This window comes from Mustela nigripes, chromosome 18, assembly GCF_022355385.1.
Source record: "Mustela nigripes isolate SB6536 chromosome 18, MUSNIG.SB6536, whole genome shotgun sequence".
Classification (NCBI taxonomy): Eukaryota; Metazoa; Chordata; class Mammalia; order Carnivora; family Mustelidae; genus Mustela; species Mustela nigripes.
In genome coordinates, this window is record NC_081574.1 from 30092289 (window position 1) to 30114867 (window position 22579).

Below are 22579 nucleotides of genomic sequence, written 5' to 3' on the forward strand. Positions count from 1 at the left end.
CCCTCCTGCAGTTTATCTACTTAGGTAGATATTTTATCTACAGTGTCTACACTCGAAGGGCCATGGTCTAGAATTGTCCCTGCAAATCCCCGACTTTGCTGGCCCTATTGCGCATTTTCCATCACTACCTCAGTATTGTCTTTGTCCCTGCCAGGATTTGCTAATTTCTCCCACTCTGGGTTGCTCTGTAATTCTGCAAGTCATCGGCAGGCAGGGTGTGGAGCCCGAGTCACGTCACAGAATGGTGATTTTTCATACCCTCCCGCTCAACCTTTCGGAATTGTCACTTTTCAGCCAAATCTTAGACGTGAAATTTTAAAAAATACACAAACAGTTTTGTGACTCACCTGAGGGATTCCCTGACCTTTTATTTCCATTGTTTTCACTTTTTCTCCCCCTCAGCTGGAAATCAACAGTCTGCATTTTAAAACAAAACTCATTGCCCCATTCTAGGAAGGCTGAAATGGTAGGAAGGATTTTAAAAGACTCCACAGGGAAGAGATTGAGAGGGATTATAAATAGGGAGGAAAAAAATGTAGCTCTGGATATTTTAAAGGATATAAAGATATACCCTTGCAAGTAGATAAAGAATAAAAACCTCCTTAGTTCCGCCTCAGCCCCTGGGCCACACAGAAACACACGGTCGCATTATTTTGTTTCCATAAAAACAACATTACCCTGAATTCTGACCTCGAGGAGGATACACCATAGAGCTAATAAAGCCTATCCAAGTCCTTGAGAGAGGTCTCAGCACTGTGTTCACATGGTCATATGCTCTGGAAAATTTGCAAAAGTAGGATAGTTTTATTGCAAATGGTCTTTTTCCACTTCAATTTTCCCAATCACCCATTGTCCCCACTGACTGGGCATTTCAAGCATCTCCCTAAGGAGAGTTGAGTTGAAGACCTATTTAGTTGAAACTCCATTTATGTAATTCTCTGTTCCTTCCCCTGCAGTTAAGTGACTGTCAAGTCAACCCAGTGTAGGCGTCTAGAAACACTACCACCAACTGTGCTGCTTTCAGGGCAAACTGGGCAAATTCGAAGGTTGTCACTTAAAAGAGGATTTAAGGTCGTCACTATGCAAAAAAATTTTAAATGCCCTGAAATCTTACAAATTCAATATAAAGGGAGCTGGAAGAAGTTTCTCTGCACTTGGCAATCTTAAACATATGCGTGACATCATTAATATTGAATTGGGATGCTGAAACTTCTCTAAACGATTGGCAATGAAAGGGAATTTTGAGCAACCAAAACTAAATGAAAGGTTCGATTTTTTTTCTATTCTCTTTATAGAAAGCTCTTTCTATAGTATTGTTATAGGAAGAGGCTATCAAAGAGTAAGCCGTCAAAGCTGTGGAGAAAATATTGTAGATTTTCCTGTACCAGGTTAATTAATGAAAATGTTATTTTCTGGATTTTTGTGGTGTTTATGGCATCTGTCCACTTTTTAAAAAATCTTATGATTTGTTGTAATTTCTTACTTATTTGTATGCTCTACCTTTTTATTCTTTTGCTTCAAGGATGCCTTCAAATTTGTAAAAGCTTCAGGTCCCACAAAACCTGGATCCTTCCTGGATCTAAGTTCTCTGCAGCCAGCTGAACAGGTCCTGTAGATCAGCTGGATGTGGCTGACTGAGGTGTCCAGTGGTTGCATGAGGTTAAATATTCTGAGCAGATTTCAGATGCTGGGGACTGGGACTCTAGCCAGGGTATTAACTCCAACCTGGTGGTAGACATGATTCATATTCCTTCTTGTCAATCCTAGATTAGCTACTTGCCAGGTAGGAAAAGGATCAGAATGCTTTGGAAAAATTCTGGAAATAATAATCCAGACTGGTTTGGGTATGGGATCATAATATATAACCTGGGGAATCAGTATAAACCATCTAGGACCTCTGTCTTGGCACATTAACTTTTAAGGTGACAGGAAAAAATAAAGAAATATTAGGACAAGGTGGGGTTAGGAGTACAATCTTAATATGAAATGCACTAGAATTTTTATGATTAGAATTCTAATATTCTGCTATCAAGTGAGTCTCTGACATACTCATTACCCTGCTTTATGTGGAATTAATATACTTACTATAGCTTTCTTTTGATTACTGTTAGCATGGTATATCTTTCTGCATCCCTTTCCTTTTTTAAATTGGTGTATATTTGACATAAGACATGGTATAAATTTAAGATGTATAATAGTATAATACATTTATATGTTGTAATAAGATTGCCATTATAGTAATAATTAGCACCTTTATCATGTCATGTAATTATTTCTTTTCAGTGGTTGGAGTAACTAAGATCTAGCCTCTTAGCAAGTTGGATGATGATAATACAATATTGTTGTCTATATTCACTATGTTGTACATTAAATATCCAAGACTGATTTACTATTCATTGCAAGTTTGTACCTTTAAACAACATCTCTTTTAGCCTCTAATCCCCATCCCATTGTAACCAGCATTTTACTCTTTTTTTCTACAAATTTGACTTATATCCACATATAAGTGATATGATACACTATTTTCTTTTTCTGTCTGGCTATTTCCCTTAGCATAATGTTCCCAAATTCAATCCTGCTGTTGCCAATGGCAGGATGTTCTTCTTTCTCATAGCTGAATAATATTCCACTGTATGTATGTGCGTGTGTGTACATATATCTATATTTTTACATATGTCCTATCTTCTTTATCCATTCATCCATTCAGGAGTACTTGATTGTTTCTATATCCTGATTGATATGGATAAAGCTACAGTAAACATGGGAATACATATATATCTTTGGTATCCAGTTTTCATTTCCTTTGGGCATACACCCGGAAATGAAATTGCCAGATCTTATGGTAGATCTATTCTCAATTTTTGAGCAGCCTCCCATATTATGGGAGGCTCCCTAATGCTATATCAATTTACATTATCACCAACATTGTACAAACATTCCCTTTTCTCCACATCTTCATTGGTATTTGTAATCTCTTGTCTGCTTGATGACAGCTATTCTAACAGGTATGAGGTGATATATCCTTGTGGTTTTGATTTGCATTTTCCTAATGATTAATAACATTGACCACCTTTTCATGTAGCTGTTGACCATTTGGATGTTTTTGGAAAGTTGTCTGTTTGTTTTGTGCATTTTTAAATTGGATTGCTTGATTGCTTGTGATTGAGTTGTATGAGTTCTTTATATATTTTGGATATCAACTCCTATTTGATACATGTTTTCAAATGCAGTGAAGTGTGAGGACATTAATCAACATACAGAAATCAGTTACAATTCTATATGCTAATAATGAAATATTTGAAAGAAGAAATGAAAACTACCCCATTCACAATAACATTATAAGCAATAAAATACCTAGGAATAAATTTAACTGTAATTTGTAGGATGTGTACATCAAACTTAAAAGCCTCTGCACAACAAAAGAAAAAGGATGTGTAATATCTATACAAGGAAAACTATAAGAGTTTGTTAAAGGAAATCGAAGAAGTCACAAACAAATGGAAAGACATTTTGTGTTCATGGATTGGAAGAATTAACATTGTTAAAATGTTTATACTACCCAAAGCTATCTATACATACAATGCAGTCCCTGTCAAAATTCTAATGACATTTTTCACAGAAATATAATTTTTTATTTTTTATAAACATATATTTTTATCCCCAGGGGTATAGGTCTGTGAATCACCAGGTTTACACACTTCACAGCACTCACCAAAACACATACCCTCCCCAATGTCCATAATACCACCCCCTTCTCCCAAACCCCCTCCCCCCAACAACCCTCAGTTTGTTTTGTGAGATTAAGAGTCACTTATGGTTTGTCTCCCTCCCAATCCCATCTTCTTTCATTTATTCTTCTCGTACCCACTTAAGCCCCCATGTTGCATCACCACTTCCTCATATCAGGGAGATCATATGATAGTTGTCTTTCTCCACTTGACTTATTTCGCTAAGCATGATACACTCTAGTTCCATCCATGTTGTCGCAAATGGCAAGATTTCATTTCTTTTGATGGCTGCATAGTATTCCATTGTGTATATATACCACATCTTCTTGATCCATTCATCTGTTGATGGACATCTAGGTTCTTTCCATAGTTTGGCTATTGTGGACATTGCTGCTATAAACATTCGAGTACACGTGCCCCTTTGGATCACTACGTTTGTATCTTTAGGGTAAAGGCCCAATAGTGCAATTGCTGGGTCATAGGGCAGTTCTATTTTCAACATTTTGAGGAACCTCCATGCTGTTTTCCAGAGAGGTTGCACCAGCTTGCATTCCCACCAACAGTGTAGGAGGGTTCCCCTTTCTCCGCATCCTCGCCAGCATCTGTCATTTCCTGACTTGTTGATTTTAGCCATTCTGACTGGTGTGAGGTGATATCGCATTGTGGTTTTGATTTGTATTTCCCTGATGCCGAGTGATCTGGAGCACTTTTTCATGTGTCTGTTGGCCAACTGGATGTCTTCTTTGCAGAAATGTCTGCTCACGTCCTCTGCCCATTTCTTGATTGGATTATTTGTTCTTTGGGTGTTGAGTTTGCTAAGTTCTTTATAGATTCTGGACACTAGTCCTTTATCTGATATGTTGTTTGCAAATATCTTCTCCCATTCTGTCAGTTGTCTTTTGATTTTGTGAACTGTTTCCTTTGCTGTGCAAAAGCTTTTGATCTTGATGAAATCCCAATAGTTCATTTTTGCCCTTGCTTCCCTTGCCTTTGGCGTTGTTCCTAGGAAGATGTTGCTGTGGCTGAGGTCAAAGAGGTTGCTGCCTGTGTTCTCCTCAAGGATTTTGATGGATTCCTTTCTCACATTGAGGTCCTTCATCCATTTTGAGTCTATTTTTGTGTGTGGTGTAAGGAAATGGTCCAATTTCATTTTTCTGCATGTGGCTGTCCAATTTTCCCAGCACCATTTATTGAAGAGGCTGTCTTTTTTCCATTGGACATTCTTTCCTGCTTTGTCGAAGATGAGTTGACCATAGAGTTGAGGGTCTATTTCTGGGCTCTCTATTCTGTTCCATTGATCTATGGGTCTGTTTTTGTGCCAGTACCATGCTGTCTTGATGATGACAGCTTTGTAATAGAGCTTGAAGTCCGGAATTGTGATGCCACCAACGTTGGCTTTCTTTTTCAATATCCCTTTAGCTATTCGAGGTCTTTTCTGGTTCCATATAAATTTTAGAATTATTTGTTCCATTTCTTTGAAAAAGATGGATGGTACTTTGATAGGAATTGCATTAAATGTGTAGATTGCTTTAGGTAGCATAGACTTTTTCACAATATTTATTCTTCCAATCCAGGATCATGGAACATTTTTCCATTTCTTTGTGTCTTCCTCAATTTCTTTCATGAGTACTTTATAGTTTTCTGAGTATAGATTCTGTGTCTCTTTGGTTAGGTTTATTCCTAGGTATCTTATGGTTTTGGGTGCAATTGTAAATGGGATTGACTCCTTAATTTCCCTTTCTTCTGTCTTGCTGTTGGTGTAGAGAAATGCAACTGATTTCTGTGCATTGATTTTATATCCTGACACTTTACTGAATTCCTGTATAAGTTCTAGCAGTTTTGGAGTGGAGTCTTTTGGGTTTTCCACATATAGTATCATATCATCTGCGAAGAGTGATAATTTGACTTCTTCTTTGCCGATTTGGATGCCTTTAATTTCCTTTTGTTGTCTGATTGCTGAGACTAGGACCTCTAGTACTATGTTGAATAGCAGTGGTGATAATGGACATCCCTGCCATGTTCCTGACCTTAGTGGAAAAGCTTTCAGTTTTTCTCCATTGAGAATGATATTTGCGGGGGCAGAAATAGAAAAAATCTTAAAATTTGTATGAGACCACTAAAGACCCTAAATAGCCAAAATAAATCCTGAGAAAGAACAAAGCAAGAGACAACACACTTCCTGATTTTGAACTATTGTAGAAAGCAGTAGTAATTAAAACAGTATGGTACTGGCAGAAAATCGACACAAACCAATGGAACAGAACAGAGAACCCAGAATTAAACTCCTGCTTATACAACTATTATTCAACAGGGAACCAAGAACATCCAATGGGGAAAGCATAATCTCTTTCAAAAATTGGAACACTGAATAAACATATGCAGAACAATGAAATTGGGCCCCTATTTTACACCACTCACAAAAATGAACTCAAAATAGACCAAAGACTTAAACATAAGACCTGATACAGTAAACTCCTAGAAGAAAACCCAGGGAAGGAGCTGTTCATTGTGGGTCTCAGCAATGACTTTTTGGGTATGATGCCAAAAGCAACAACAAAAGCAAAATCAACAAATGGGACTATATCAAATTTAAAAGCTTCTGCACAGCAAAAGAAACAAAATGAAAAAGAAACCTATAGAATTCTAGGAGAAAGCTTTTGCCAATACATCATTTTACTTTTTTTTTTTTTTTAAGATCTTATTTATTTATTTGACTGAGAGTGATCACAAGTAGGCAGAGAGGCAGGCAGGGGGAGAGGGGGAAGCAGGCTTCCTGCTGAGCAGAGAGCCTGATGTGCTTCTCAATCCCACGACCCTGAGATCATGACCTGAGCCGAAAGCAGAGGCTTAGCCCACTGAGCCACCCAAGCGTCCCATCATTTTACTTTTAATCCATCTGTGTTGTATAGCTTAAAGTTTCTCATAAACAACATAGTATTGGTCTTGTTATTTTATCCACTCTAGCAGTCTCTGTCTTTTAATTGGTATATTTGCACCATTCATATTTAAAACACCATTGATACAGGTGGCTTAATATCTACCATGTTTGTAATCGTGTTTTACCTGTTGCTTTTGATTTTTGTTTCATTTTCCCCCCCACTCTTTTTCTGCTTTGATTTTAATCAAGCACTTTTTATGATCTCATTTTCTCTCTTTTCTTAGCATATCTTTCCTATCACTTGTATCATTCCTGTCTTTTATTTCACTTATCCATAACTATAGTCACTGAACACATGTTAGGGCTCCTGGGGTAAAACTCACAAAAGCATTGAGGGCTTCCTCTGACTGGGCCCTATCCTAGTTCTGAACTCTCAAACTAGACCTTACTGGGCCTCCAGTAATTTGTCAATTATATATTAAAGTATTCCTATTAATAGTAGATTCTGCGGAGAATTCTGTTCCTGGGCTTCTGCTCTGTTGAGCTGTAATTCTCTGTATTTTCCCATCTGCCTCCAAATTTGGTAGTAAGTTTTTCCTGAAACCCCATTTTTCTGATGGATCAAAGAAGAATTACTGATTTTCAGTTTGTTCAGAATTTTCCTTACTGTGAGAATGGGAGCTATGACTTCCAAGGTCTTTACAGGTTGGGTCAGAAACTGGAAGTCTTACTTTACTTTGTAAAATGGCTCTGACTTGGTGAATAAAAGGATCTTAGTTTAAAAAAAAAGTTAGAAATTTCTTTGATAAAAGAACCACATGAGGAGCTAGATGAGACAGTCAGGGTTGGCAATTTTGTGTCTCATTTGATTTTATGTTAGATATTAAGTATCTAAAATAAAGAAAAAAAGATTTCTTTTCCTTCCTCCCTCCCTTTCTCTCTTCCTTTCTCCTTACTTCCTTCAACAAAAATTTTTAAAACATATTTTCAATCTTTGGTAGGCACTGAGGACAAGTGTAAACAAGATACGGAGATTCCTCGCCCTTGTAGAAGTCATTTCTTTCCTTTTTAAAAAAATTAGGTAGTGAATCCATCATTGTTGGAGAGGGGCTCCTGCCTTTCAGTCTGTCTTCTGCAAAGCACCCCTCTACTGAGTCCTCCCTCTGACTGTTTCCAGAGGTAACATCTTAGTAGGAATGGATCCAGAGAATGTTATTTTAGAGTAGTCACTATGAGGGTCAATTAAGTACTAGTGTAGAGTCATCCTAGGTGTGCTTGATTGTAGGAGCATGTCAGGGTGAGGTGGGAAAGATCTTTAGAGAAAATCACACCGAGTCTCTCAATCTGCACAGCATCTCTGTCAAATAAATGCTTTTGATATCATCATTAAAGACATAAAGATCAAGAGACATTAGCGAAAGAGAAATGAGAGACAGATGAGTAAAAAAAGGAGAGACATTAGGTGACTAGTCCCATCTATACAGCTAGCTAATCTAAATGGTAAATTGTTAATCTCTGTCCAGAGATTACCTGCTTATGTATGAGGTAATACAGTCTTCCAGTGACGGCTGTTTGGGTAGAAGAGGTTCAGAGGGGAGAAGGACTCTTGATTACAGTGTTATGGTGAGTTTGTCTCTGTATTACATGGGTCCCCTCTCTCTTCCTCTCTCTCCCTCTTTTTCTCTGAAAAAAGAACTCCCTGTTTTTTCTCAACCAGTCCTTTTCTGAATATCAGCTTGGGTGTTGGGATGTTAGTTTGGATTTACTATGTTCTGGGGCAACACTGGGGATCAGTTGCTACCTGTGTAAACTGAGTTGTTTACCTGCCAAATTCATACATTGAAATCCCAACTCCCGATGTGACTGTATTTGGAGACAGGGCCTGTAAATGAGGTCACAAGTCTGAGGCAATCTGATAGGACTCTTCCTTTTAAAAGAAGAAGAGACATGAGAGAGATATTTCTCTCTCTCTGCATGTGCACAGAAGAAAGAGCATGTACATACACAGTGAGAAGGTGGCCATCTACGTGCTGGGAAAAGATGTCTCACCAAAATCTAACCCTGATAGAAACTTCTTGATCTTGGACTTCGAGCCCTCAGAACTGTGATAAATTTCTACTGTTTAAGCCCTCCAGTCTATGATACTCAAATATGGCAGCCCATATACTGGAAAATGCAAGAACGAAGAGTTTCCTAACTTAAAAGTGATTGATGTATCCTAGAATTGAAATGATTTCTTTCTAAGAATTTGCATTGTGTTAGATGTCTACCTCCTTTTAGAGGAGTCTTTTAAAATAATTAATATTCAAATATGGGTTAAAAAAAAAAAACAAAGGAATTACATCTATAAACTTAAAAAGAGAAAACATAGTCTCCAAACTTTTCTTTTTATCACAGCCCCTTTGTAGAGGACCAAAACTTCTGCATTAACACTAATCCAATGGGCAAAAAAGAGAAAGAAAATGAGGGATAAGTTTATTAATGAAGGTTTATCAAGGTAGAATAAAAAGAATACAGTAAGTTATAAATGCATATTGCACAGACTATTTGCAAAAAGCATGTGAAGTGATAGACAACAAATTTTGAGTGTGTTCCTCGTATTAGACAGACCCCGGGAGAGATAGGTGCCATGATAAAGAGGAGCAACTTCAGCACCCACCAGGACTGTGTTCTTGGTAAGTTATCTAATTCCTCTGGCTTTATTTTTCTTAGAAAAGAGTAGAGATGACCACCTGGCCCTGACTACATCATTATTGGAAGGAAATAAGTGAAATTGAGTGTGTGAGAAAGCTTTGACTTCCTACATCTGTCTACATCCAACTCTCCTAATCCCTGGAGAATGTGTATTGTCATAAGAATAAAAGACATATGTAGGCGGACGCTTCTAATGTAGTGCTCAGCCCAGAGGAGACACTCCATACATGGTTATTGAATGAATGATGAGTATTGAATGGCCTCACCTAAAACTCTGATATTCTGGATTCTACCTTCCGGGGGCTTTAAAGAGGTGCTCTAGAACTTCTGCAAGTGTAGCTGGTATGGTGAATGTAGAACTCCTAGGATGTAATCAGAATGCTACCTTATTTTTTTATTTTTATTTTATCAACCTGACCCATAACAATTTTTCCATGGGTGAATTATTTTCCTTTGTCCTTACCTGGAAAATTCGGCATATCCCATCCTTTTCCTGCTCATTCATAGGAAAGTGACATTCATAGGATCACAGGTGAAAAAGAACAAATACTGCTTTTTCTTGGTAACTGGAATGCATCTGATCCAAGATATCAATAAATTCTCTTCAATCTTCCACTCAATGTCTTCCTTTCCTTTCCCTGGTTGTGTAGTTGGTTGTAACTTTCTTTAGGTTCGTTTCTGTCACTCACTCTTTTACATACTAGCAATTTATGCTATTTTGGGCTCCTGGCTGGGGGACTAGGGAACAGGGGAAGTGGTAAGGCAGGCTTTGCTTGACTGGGCTACTTCGAAGGTCCTTGGCTCTGGCCAGTCATTGGAGTTGACTCTCTCTTGGTACTTTAATAGATTCTTCAGAGCTTCCAGTAATTGGCAACTTATAAAACACAGGTGATGAGTGTTATTTCTCAAGCTGTCTCACACTGCTCAGCACCTGATTCTGTGGTGGTTTACCCCAATTGTTGTTCTTTTGTGCTTCCACTGAATCTTTTTGGGCAGGATTTCAGAGAGCTATGACCCAGATCTCTTTCTCGTGAATAGTCCACATTTGGTTCAAGGACATACTCTTGTAAACTTTTTCCTTGAAAGACCACACAAGTATATAGAAATCCTAATAAAACCCCCTCTTCCTGCTACCATAAGCAATAAACTATAGCTTCATGACGACTGCATGGAGCGTTCAGAAAGCACTTTTATTTTTTTAAAGATTTTATTTATTTATGTGAGAGAGTGAGGGGAGGAGCAGAAGAGGAGGGGGAGGGACAAGCGGACTCGGTGCTGACTGTGGAGTCCCCTGTGCCACTCAGTCCCAAGACCCTGAGATCATGACCTGAGCCTAAACCAAGACTCAGATGCTTGGTTGACTAAGCCACCCAGGTGCCCCCAGAAAGTGCTTTTAAAGCTCCATGTTATTAATTTACTTCCTGGGTTAAATGTTAGCCTCTGTCTCACCAGCACTGCTCTTCTTTCCTGCTTTGCAGTGGAGGACTCATCAGATCAACAGCTCTCGCTAAAGAAAATGTCACAAATCCTTTCTCTACCTTCTGAACCGGTTTATATCCTTGATCTTTCTGAGCAATCCAGGATTTATGGAACCTTGTCTCAGTCATCTGCTATAAATATAAGTGATGTTCATAGTGATGCTTTAGCTGAAACTTCAGTATTTATATCCTATTACATAAACAATAAACGGATATCCATGGAACTATAGAGATTTAATCCCTCTGAGGGAACCATTCATTGTTTGTTACTTTTTATGTAATGGGGATCAGCAAAGGTTTTATTTGTAAAGAGTCTCACTGCTAAGAAGATTGGAAAATAACTGCATTAGTGAAACCACTTGGTTCAGGAGTTTCTCCATCTTTCCAGTAGAATGACTATTCCTCATTTAATAAAATGAGTCTCTTATGTGAATAGAACTGAACTAGTTTCTGGACAAGTACCACTGCCATCATGATTACTATTAAAACCAACATTAAGGCAACCAAAAGGTCCCACAGGGGTTCTCTTGCCCTTCAGATCTGAGCAAAATATTCCATCACTTTGGATCCCCTGGCCCCAAACTCTGTCATCTTACTTTCAATCATTCCATCGTCTAATGACTTTGTTGAAGAGGGCTGATGATGGGGAGAGACGGTCACAAGGAAGGATCACATGCAGGAATATGCAGCTTTCTGACCTTACACAAAATCCATTCTCTCCTCTCTTCCCTTCCCTCCTCCTCCCGCTCCTCCAGAGAAACTGGAAATTTCTTCCCTTTTTTCTACTCCGTTCAATTCTATCCTCAGACACTCTTGGAGTAGAACTTTCCACATTAAGTGCTTTTGTAGGAGATACAGCTCACTTCATGAGGGATGTTTTGGTACATTTAATGTATCCCCCACATTATATTAATAATAACCTAATCCACATTTTTAGAACACTTTGCACTTTCTAAAACACACTTCAATCTACATGGTTTCTTGGTCCTTATCATTTTCTTAGGGTGCAGATAATGTAGGCATTATTAACTGCTTTTTATGGGCATAGGGACCTCTAAGGTATATTACCTGTACCACTAGAATTTATAATCTAAAAGGAAGACAGACATACAATTTATAAGCTATGGGGAAAGGGACAAGTTTTATAAATTCGCTTTTTTGAAAGTTGCTAAGACAGTAGTTCTCGTCACAAGAAACAGTTCTCATCATAAGAAAAAGAATTTTTGTAGCTGTGTGTGGTGATGGATGTTAGCTAGACTTCCTGTGGTAATAATTTTATAATATATACAAGTATTGAATTATTATATTTCAATCTGAAAGTAAGATAATGGTAGATGTCAATTATACCTCAATAAAAATGCACAGAATACTATTATATATAGTAGATTAGACAGCAATTACTTCAGATTTGATCAACCACAAAAAGACTTTAGTAAAGAGAAGATAATTGAGCTGACCACTAAAAGAAGAAAAGAGTGTTGTCCAGTTGGTCAAGAAAGAAAGAACATTTTGGGCAGATAGTGTAGTAAGAGCATACATGTATGAGAGAAAGCATATAATGTGTTTGGAGCACTATCTGGAGGCTAAATTTCGGAAGGAGTGTTTGTGGCCAGCTGGAGGAGAGAGTGATTAGAAGGAGAGTTAAAAGTATTGTGGAAATTTTTCTCTTGTTTAATATTAATTAAATTTTTTAGTATTAACGAACTATTTAATATTAATGATATTATTGAATATTCTATTTTTGGTTGGATAAAAACTGCTATTAAGTGTATATAACCAGATTCATGTGTGGATTTGAGTTGGCCCAATTGGTTATGTAGTCTATATCTGAAAACCAAATAAAATAGCCAAGAGAGCTACTTGGAATTGTTTGCAGGAAACTTGGATTCCTATAGATGCATGATCCTTATGCTATTGACAAATTTATTATGAGAAATCTACACTTGCAGCTACTTTCTGGAATTCTCTTAATGAAGACGGACATTTCTTATACCTTTAGATAAGCATCCTCCCAAAACTTCAGGTTCTGTCCTGTTACAGAGAGTAGTCACACACACACAGGTAGTTACAGGGTGTGTTGTTGATGGTCTTAAGTGCCATAGTCAAAAATTTGTATTTTATTTGTTTGCCTAAAGGAGCCATTACAGGTTTTGAACAGAGGAGAAAATTGTCTAACCCTACTAGGTATGAGATAGTCCAATAACTTCCATAGGATGGCCAAGAAAGTAGAATTTTTAAAGCAATCTCTATGCCCAATGTAGTGCTCGAACTCATGAACCCAAGAGACCCAGAGTTTCTACATAGAGACCCATGCTCTACGAACCGAGCCAGTCACAAGTCCCCAAAAAGTGGAATTTTTTTAACTCGAGTGTAATTTAGTGGTGGGTAAGAAGGTGTCTATATAACATTCTTTCTTCCAACAAAAGTTATTTACACACCTGCTGTGTGTCAGAAACTCTTCTGGGGACTGGTCAAAGGGAGGTGAAAATACCCCTTCCAGTAGAGGCTCCTGGGAAATATACATGGATCCCTAGCTATATTCCCCCTTCTCACTTGCAGGACTGTGAAGAATTATCCTGGACCGGTTTAGCATCTCATCCTAGCACACTCACCTGCAAAGCTATGCTGATGAAAGCGGTATCTGCTAGCCATATGTACCCATGAATACTTGAAATGTGCCTACTGCAGGTAAGCAACGGAATTTTACCTTGTATTTAAATTTAACTAACAAACTTAAACACTGATATTTGACTTAAAACTTGAAAACCTTAAAAAATGTTTGGAGCAGTTTCAGTATGTGAATCTACTTTTTTGACAATGTTATGAAATCAGATATTTCCAGTAAAAAGGTAGTGTCTAAATTGCGACCTGCTATAAAGAATTGAAAAGATTTAGTTAAAAAAATGTAAAATTTCTTATTATAATTTTTATGTTGATTACATATTGAAATACTATTTAGGCATGTTGCATTAAATCAAGTAAAATATTAAGGCTAACATAACTTTTTAACTTTTTAAAATGTGGCTAGTAGAAGATTTACGATTATATATGTGGCTTGTGTTTTACTTCTTTTGAACAGAGGTGCTTCAGACCATTACATGAGAAAGTAAATTCCAGTCTTTTTGGAGCCGTTGGATTTTTTTCTTTATTTTGTAGCTAACCATATACCAAAACAAATGCAGCTCTTTTTATAATTTGTGTCTGTGTCTGATGTTCTACGGCTTCACTATAATATGGCTAGGCGTAGACTTATTTTTATTTATTCTACAGAGGATTTGGTGTGATTCTTTTAATGTGTCTTTCTTAAATTCTGGAAAATTCTCTTTTATTAGCTCTATGAATAACAATTCTCTCTTTTTCTGTATTTTTTCCCCCAATCAGGAATGCTTCTTTGATGTGTGTTATACCTGTTTTTTTCTCTAGCCCATACATCTCTTAATTATCTTTTCCATGTGCTGAATTATGGATGATTCTCTCAGATTTTTCTTCCAAGTCATTACTTCTATTTTTGTCTGTACTGATAAAGCCTTCTATTATGTTTTAATTTCATGGACTGTATTGTTCATTTATGGAATTCCCTTTGCTTTTTAAAACCCTGCCAACTTTTTCATACTGTTCTTTAATTTCCCTTAGGTTTTTATTTGTTTTCTATCTTTTTAACTATTTTAAACATAATAGTTTCAAAACTTCTTTCATATTGCTTAACTATTTTTTAAATTTTTTGGCTGCATATTCTTTCATTTACTTACATGTCCTAACTCTTTCTAATTACATTTTATTTCCTCATGTTATTTATATTATCATATATATCATATCATATCATATTATCATATATATCACATCATATATATCATATTATCATGGTTGTGAAACCAGATTCATGAAAGTAGTAACTATAAACCTTGTCTGTACCAGCATCCTTACAGTGCAGTTTTATCTTGATCCTGATAAAATCTGGATCAGTTTTTAACGCAGATTCCTTGGTTTGGAGTTCATGTATCCTTTGAGTGTATGAATTCAGACACCACTCCAAATGGCATTGGCCTTGATTCAGACACTTTTTTTCTTAAGATGGGCTTAAATGGATGGAAGTCTTCTTTGTTGCATCCCTCAGTGTCAAGTGGGATTTTTAAAAATCCGTGTTTTACAGATAGGGTAAGTCTTTGTGGCTCTTAGGTTCATGCAAGTAGCATAGCTCTGTGTCCCTATGCTCTTAAAAGCAATGCCTTGGACTTTCTTCTCTGCAGGAGTCTAACAGTCTACTGCTCTCTAGTTTTTTGTTTGCTTTGTTTTTCAGATTTATTTATTTATTTGAGAGTGAGAGAGAGAACATGAGCAGGAGGGGCAGAGGGAGAGGAAGAAAAAATCTCAAGCAGACTCCACATGGTTGTGGAGGCTGACAAGAGGCTCTGTCTTTATGACCCTGAGATCACGACCTGGGCCAAAACCAAGAGGCAGATGCTCAACCAACTGTGCCATTCAGCTGCCCCTCCCTAGCTTTTCAAGCCCATTTTGATTTCTAGAAATCTGTGAAGTGTTTTGGAAGTTTTATTGTTGTGACTTCCAGGTCCTTTTGTTTCCAGCACTTGGGGATTTTCTTTTCTTGGTGTTAAGTGCAGTTATGTTTCCAAAAACTTAAATTGTTGCATTTTATTCAATTTTCTCAGTGTGTTTGAAGTGATAGTGTATATGTATCTCAATGTCAGCTTAATATTACCATTCCAGAAATATCTTGGTCGATGATATTTGCTGTTTTACCAGTGACTGAAAGGTTTTCATGATTTTCCTATGGGTTAATCATAAAAGTTGAAAATAAATAAATGGAATTTGCATTATTAAAGCTCTGAAAATACTATTTATTTTCAGAGCCATCTAGTGAGCTAAGATAGTATTCGTTTCTTTTTGGATATATCCTCACTGCTTTATGTCATCAAGGGATAATTACTCTGTTGCTAGGTTTAAAGATGGATAGACATAGGCATAGGTCTAGTCTTGGCTCATGAGATTTTGCTGAGAGAAATTCTTCATGGGTTTCTCATGCTTCTGCATGTCTTAGGAAGAGAGGAATCGGTTGTCTTTTGTCTTGGATTATTTTTTCAAGAATGTATAGAGATCAGCCTTGGGAGATAGTGTCTACTTCTGAAGCAAATGGCAAGCATGCCTACTGCTCATTAAAAAAGATGGGGGTTCCCTAAGCTCCGGGTTTCTCTCTTGTAGTACAATCCCTTCCCTGTGCAAGCATCTCTGGTCCCTTTGAGATCACCCCTGTGGGACTTGGGAACAAGAGACCCAAGACCCACAAATATACTAATACTTATGATGTGTGCTTTGCCATGGGTAATAAAGGACTTTATGAGCCAGGAGTTTCATGTTTTCTGCCAACATCTATGAGCCTGTGATAGGTTAATGTGTAGGCTTGCAAGTAGGGTAAATTCTTAAACGTTTCCAGTTCTTGACAGAGATTTACATGAAGTTATGGTACAAAACCTTTTTGTTTTGTTTTGGTACAACATCGTGCTTTATTTCCTGCCTACTGCCTATTATACACCCGAATATGAATTCTGGGGCGGTGAGTAGCTAACTTAAGATCATTAGGTAAGGATGAATTCTGCCATCACTGACTCACTGAACAAATGTCAGCAGTTTTATGGCTTACCATTATCAATACTTCATGATAATACAAAGAAAAGAAAAAAAAATGAACAAAACCAAACTCCCAAGTCAACAAAACCCCCAAACAAGCTGTTTAAACTGTTATCTAGATGTTACATTTTTTTTTTTGACCAGCAGCTTCGATGTTGTTGTTACTGATCATTTCTCCAAGGAAGTGAAGGATGAGATCTTTGCTATCCTTGAAGAGGATACAGCTTTTTGGAGAAAATGGTAATTAGCAAAATGAGGCAGTCCCGTAACCTTCAAGGAAGCGCAGCAAGTAATAAAAGCTGACAGAACTGAGGGGAGGGCACGTGGCCTAGCTTTATGGGCTTGGAGCACTGTGGAAGCTGGGGAGTAAGGGCAAACCATCTCCTCATCCATAAGGTGAGGAAGCTGACTAGAACCAGATGTTTTTGAATAAAACTGTTTTTCTTAAGGAAAATGTACACAGACCTTTAGTCTGTAAAACAAGTAACGGCATAGATTCATTGCAGCTTACACCTAGAGTCTGACCACTGGATCCTCCTTCCTGGTCCTGTCCCCATACCCCTCCAAAGTCCATCCATGGTCCTCCTCTCTGAAACCCACAAGTCACAGAACTTAGTTTGAAAAGCACCGGGCAGGATGACTGCAGAGAATTAAAGACCTGAAAGAAATACATTCTGTGAAGATCTAGCACATCTGTTTGAGCTTCAGTCAGTTGGCTGTGTGGGCCTTCTTCCCACGGTGCCAGAGCCCAGGCTTCCGTCGCTGGCAAACATGGCTGACCGCTTCGTCAGACGGCAGCCTGAGCAGAGCCAGCTACCGTCTCGACCCATGTTATTTGCTCGGAAGGTGGGAAGAGTGAGGGAAGGCCAGAAGATGTGAATGAATGGGTTCAAAATCCATCATCACTGACTAGAAAAATAGCTCACAGTTCATTCCTGACCGACTTTGGGTCCTTGAGGCTTCTCCATCTACGGAGGGAGCTCTGCTCTTGCTTGGAAGTCAGCGTTTCACCAAACATCATGAAAGGAAAAATGCTTTTTAGATTAGCTCCCCCCGCTACGGCACCCAGAGGGGAAGGCTATTGTGGTCATTAGCTTTTCCTGCATTAAATCTGCTTGGTGTGACTAGGCCATTTGATTTCAGGTTTATCCTAAAGCCAAAGAAATCGAGTTGCTGGGTATTTACTTGGGATTAATGACCAGTTAGGAGAAGCTGCGCTTTATACCATTAACCTGAGCCAGGTGCTAATTCCTGGAACATGCCCCGCAAACATAGGTTATTACTGCTGTTTGAAGCTGTGAATGCTGCTTTAGAGACTACAGGCTTTCTTTAAAGAGGAAGCCATTTTGATTGGTCAACATGGCATATTTCTGGAGAATTAATGCCCTGTGTATAAGCCAATCTGATTGCCTGGAAACATCTCTCAGTGCTCGTGCTGTTCCGCTGATAATCCACTTCGAGACACAGGGCAGCCGGCTGGAAACCGTAGCAGGTTCTATTTTTGGCACCTAAAATCAATGCCCTGCTCTGGCAGCCTGGTCTGCTGCCTCATTATCCCCCCTGCCCGGTGCGCTGAGTGCAGCTTCTCTTTGTGGGAGATTAAAGCGAGTCAGGGAATGTGATAAATGTTTTCAGTCATATCTGCTGTCATTTGAATAATACTGTGTGTCAGGAAGAAATACAACCCCGGCCTGTTTTAGCCAACCGAACTCTTTTGATTCTCTCCTTCCTCTTAGTGCGTGGAGAAGCAGCTCCTGAGAACAGTACAACCCTCTCCTTCCACAGGTCTGTTCATATCTTCAGGCTGGGTTGGATGGTCTCCCTGGAAAGATTCCTTTCATTTTATCCAGCAAAATCCAAGATGTCCCTCCTTGGTTGGGGAGGGGCATTTCCTCTATTTACTAGGAGAGAAAGTGGTTCCATTTTGCCAGAACCTTCTAACTTTTTGGAACACAACTTCCCATTTTCTAGCTAAGTCTTGATGTGTATCTGTTCAAATTGGCCTCAGTGACATATGCTTTTTCATGCTTTGGTTTTTCTACTGACAAAATAGGGGGAAAAAAATGAAGGTATGGTTAGAAGGCATGACTGGGTGAGGAAGTAGTATCGGAGGCATATGTCCTTGCCCTCCTGCTCACGTCATGCTGCGGGAGCCAGCCACGGACAGCCCCACGGCAGGCAAAGTGAGTTTGTGGTGGCCCCAGGGTCCCCCTGTTGAGGCTGCTTGTCACATAGGTGAGTCTTTCTTATTTCCATCTTTCTGGAAGCCAGGGTCCTCAGTTCGTTCTTCCCTTCTCCACTGAGATAGCATCTCTGGAAGGGATCTGATGGATTTGTTCTTGATGTGATGTTGATGGCAGGAATCATTGCTGAGTGGTGAGAGCCTGGCACTCCTTGCATGCCAATGGGATGGAGCTGTCTGGTCATTTAAAACCTGAGGGGGCACCTGGGTGGCTCAGTCGGCTAAGCATCTGCCTTTGGCTCGGGTCATGATCCAGGGGTCCTGGGATGGAGCTCCACATCGGGCTCCCTGCTCAGTGGGCAGCCTTCTTCTCCCTCTGCCTCTACCTCTCTGTCTGTCTCTCATGAATAATTAAATAAAATCTTAAAAAAAAAATAAAAAATAAATAAAACCTATGAGTGGCTCTCAGGCACTGGTGTCAGGCATTCTTGGATTCCAGGAATTATAAATTCCACTTGTGTGTGCTGGTCAAGTTGGCTCTCAGAAAAGAAAGCCCTGATTTGTAGCTTTTGCGGAGTTCTGTGGCATAACTGTTGCCTTGATGGCATATTTCAAGCTACCAGCATAAAGCCACTAAATGTGAATCAGAAGGCATGAGCAAAATCTGCTCCTGTAAGCTACTACCTTTCCAGGCCCTTTTGGGGGGAATTGTTCAGTGTGGTTTGCATTACCTTCTCTATAGCTTTCTGATTTTACTGGGAAGTGAGATAGAGTGGTGTTAAGGTTTAGAATGACAACCTTAGCTTTGAATCCTGGATCTCTCCATTACTTACCTACTTTATGTTTTTAGACAATTTAATATCACTGAGCCTTTATTTCCTTGACTCTAAAATGAGTATAATACACAACGCTCACAGGTGTTCTGAGAATGAAATTTTATAAAGGATGTGAAAGAAGCCAGCACATTAGTGGCTGAAAAACTGCTTTTAGACTCTTCCTTTATCAGTATTTCTTTACTTTGGTTTGATATTATTATTAATATTATTATTATTATATAATATTATATATAATATTAAATATTATTATTAACATTATTGTTATTAATAATAATAATAATAATAAACAATAAGTAGGAAACAGCCATCATTGAAAACATCCTTGAAAGTCACCATTGCTTCTACAGAAGGAGGCTGGATAATTTCTTTCTCTGGTTTTTCTTTCTTTCTTTCTTTCTTTCTTTCTTTTTTTTTTAAAGATTTCATTTATTATTTGACAAACAGAGCTCACAAGTGGGCAGAGAGAGAGGGAAGCAGTCTCCCTGCTGAGCAGAGAGCCCGATGTCGGGCTCCATCCCAGGACTCTGGGATCATGACCTGAGCCCAAGGCAGAGGCTTAACCCACTGAGCCACCCTGGCGCCCCCAGTTTTCCTTTTCTTACATCTCTTCGGGTCCTTGTTAAATCCCTGATCTGGAACTCAGTATGTACAAACGTCCTTTTTTAGGTGGTGATGTATGTGACAAATATGACTATTTCTCCCTTGTTTTGCTTGAAAGAAAACTCTGTATCATAGTCTTGGCAATTGCTCTATTTGATTTTCAAAGTTCTCCAGTACTTCCATGAAAAGATTTTGTTTTATACTAAAGAGAAGAATATTTAGTCAAGAGAATGGACAGAACAGCTGATATCCTTTCATGCTGCTCCATGTTAGAGACTCTACAAAGCCTTTTTTTTTTTTTTTTTTTAACCAGGATTCTCTCATTGGATCCTCACAACAACTCAGTGAAATGGACGCTGTTACCTCATTTTACAAATAAAATACAGAAGAATTAGAAAATGTTAAGTAATTTGCTCAAGGTCACAAAGCTGCTGAGTGATTAATTATAGAATTTCAGGCATCATTGAATTTGTACCTGTGGCAAACTGGTAAAACGAAAGCACTCTAGGATCCCAACAGTCATGATTCATGGGTAGTCTCTGCAGGGTCAGCTGTGTTAATACCTGACTATAATAAGTCTTTGAAGGCAGGAATTGTGTTCTGTTCATTGCCATATCTTCTGTCAGTGCCTGGCACATACTTTGGATAAAGCAAGTGCTCAGTAAAGGATTGTTGAGTTGAACCTTCATTTTCCTCAGTAAGTTTTCACAAAAGACTTACTGTGTGATAGATACTATTCTAGGCATTAGAGATAGCAGTATAGAAAAACAAAAATGGGGGAAAAAATTCTATGTTCTTATAGAATTTAGATTCTATTAGAAAGAGGCAAACCATATAATTGATAAGTCAATTATTTCATATGTTAGAAGCTGATAATTACTTTAAGAGAGTAAGGTAGGATAAAGGGGAAGGGAAATCAGAAAAGGGGAGTTCAATCAAATGATGGTATTTGAGTTAAGACTTGAAAGAACAAGGGAGTTAGTCATGTGCACTCCTAGGCACGAGTGTTCCAGGCAATGGGCAGGCCCTGAAGTGGAAGCCTACCTAACTTGTTTGGGCATTGCAAGGAGGCCTCTGTGGCTGGAATATAAAGAGCATGGAGAACATGAGTCAGAGTTGGGAGATGATCATTTTGCAAGGCCTGTAACGACTTGGGCTTTTACTGTGGCAAAATGGAAAGTCATGCAGGATATTAAGCCAAGCACCAGTATCTTACATCTTTTGTTTATTGATTGATTGAAATTTTTTCCAGACTGTTTTCACTGCTCTAAAAATCCTTTCACCTCTGATTATCATCTCTTTCCCCCAATGTCTGGCAACCACTGATCTTTTTCTCTGTCTTCTGTCTCCATACTTTTGCCTTTTCCAGAATGTCATATAATTGGAATTATACAATATATAGCCTTTTCAGACTGGCTTCTTTCATTCAGGGTATGTATTTCCTCCATATCTTTCTAGTATCCATCAGAAAAGTTCCAAGAAAATGGCCTTAGAGAATAATTGCCAGTGTTAACATCAGAAATGCTGCAACACTGTCAGATATCCATGTGACCTGACATTGAGTGGCATGTTGAGTGTAGACTATAGAGAGGAAGAAATTGGAGGCAGGATGATGAGTTTGGAGACCATCATAATAATCTAGACAAGTAATGATGGTGGCCAGGACCAGGGAGGCAGAAGTAGAGTTAGTGGAATTTGAAAGACAGGAGGCAAAAATGGTTCTGCATAGCTGGAAGGTTGGCGTTACCACTGCTAATGGAGCAGAGTTTATGGGGAAGATCAGGATTTCAGTTCTAGACATGTAAAGTTTGAGATGTCCATTGGGCATTTGTCTGGTGGACAGCTGGGTAGAGGAATATGGAGGAATATTGAGGAGATGGTTGGGCTGGAGATTTTTAAGATAATTGGGACAGATCAGCCTCTGGGGAGAACTTAAAGCCAAGAGGTGGGAGAGGAACCCCAATAAGAGAAGGTGTCAGGACTAAACCCTTTGGCTCTGAAGTCAGGGAAAAGGACAGGAATCTACAAAGGTCAATAAGAAAGTGTGGTCAGAGTTTGGAGAAAAATTAGAACTACGTCATGTCCTGGATGAAAAGTGAGGGAAAAAAAAAAGTGTATCTTAGAGAAGGCAGTGAACAGTTGTGTCAAATGCTGCTGGTGTATTAATTCAGCTGCGAGCCACTACTTAACCCAGGGTTTAGCAACACGGGGACCTTGACAGGAGCAGCGGCAGGGGAATTTTAGTGGCAAAAGCCTAAGTGGAATGAGTTTAGGAAGGAAAGGGGTGAGGAAATGGAAGAGAGAGACAACTCTTGTAAGAAGTTTTATTGTCAAGGGGGGAGAGAACTGGAACTGCAGCCGGAGGAGGAAGAGGGAGTGAAAAATGTTTATTATCATTATCCCCTCCATTGGAGTAGTCACAACGTGCTTTATGCTGATAGGAAAAATCCAGTGCGGGTGAAACGTGGGTGGCGGAAGAGAGAGAGAGACAAGTTATGTGTCCTTGCAAGAGAGGAGAGATGGGATGTTTGTTCATGTGG

The 22579-nt window shown here is 38.7% G+C and overlaps 1 long non-coding RNA gene across 1 annotated transcript in view; it reads left to right on the top strand.

The window, feature by feature from the left end:
- Nucleotides 1-22579, top strand: part of LOC132006395 (uncharacterized) — a 96870-nt gene that overhangs the window by 58404 nt on the left and 15887 nt on the right. The window contains exon 2 of the long non-coding RNA XR_009401086.1: nt 13338-13466. This is a non-coding gene — a long non-coding RNA (uncharacterized LOC132006395). The remainder of the gene's footprint in view (nt 1-13337; nt 13467-22579) is intronic.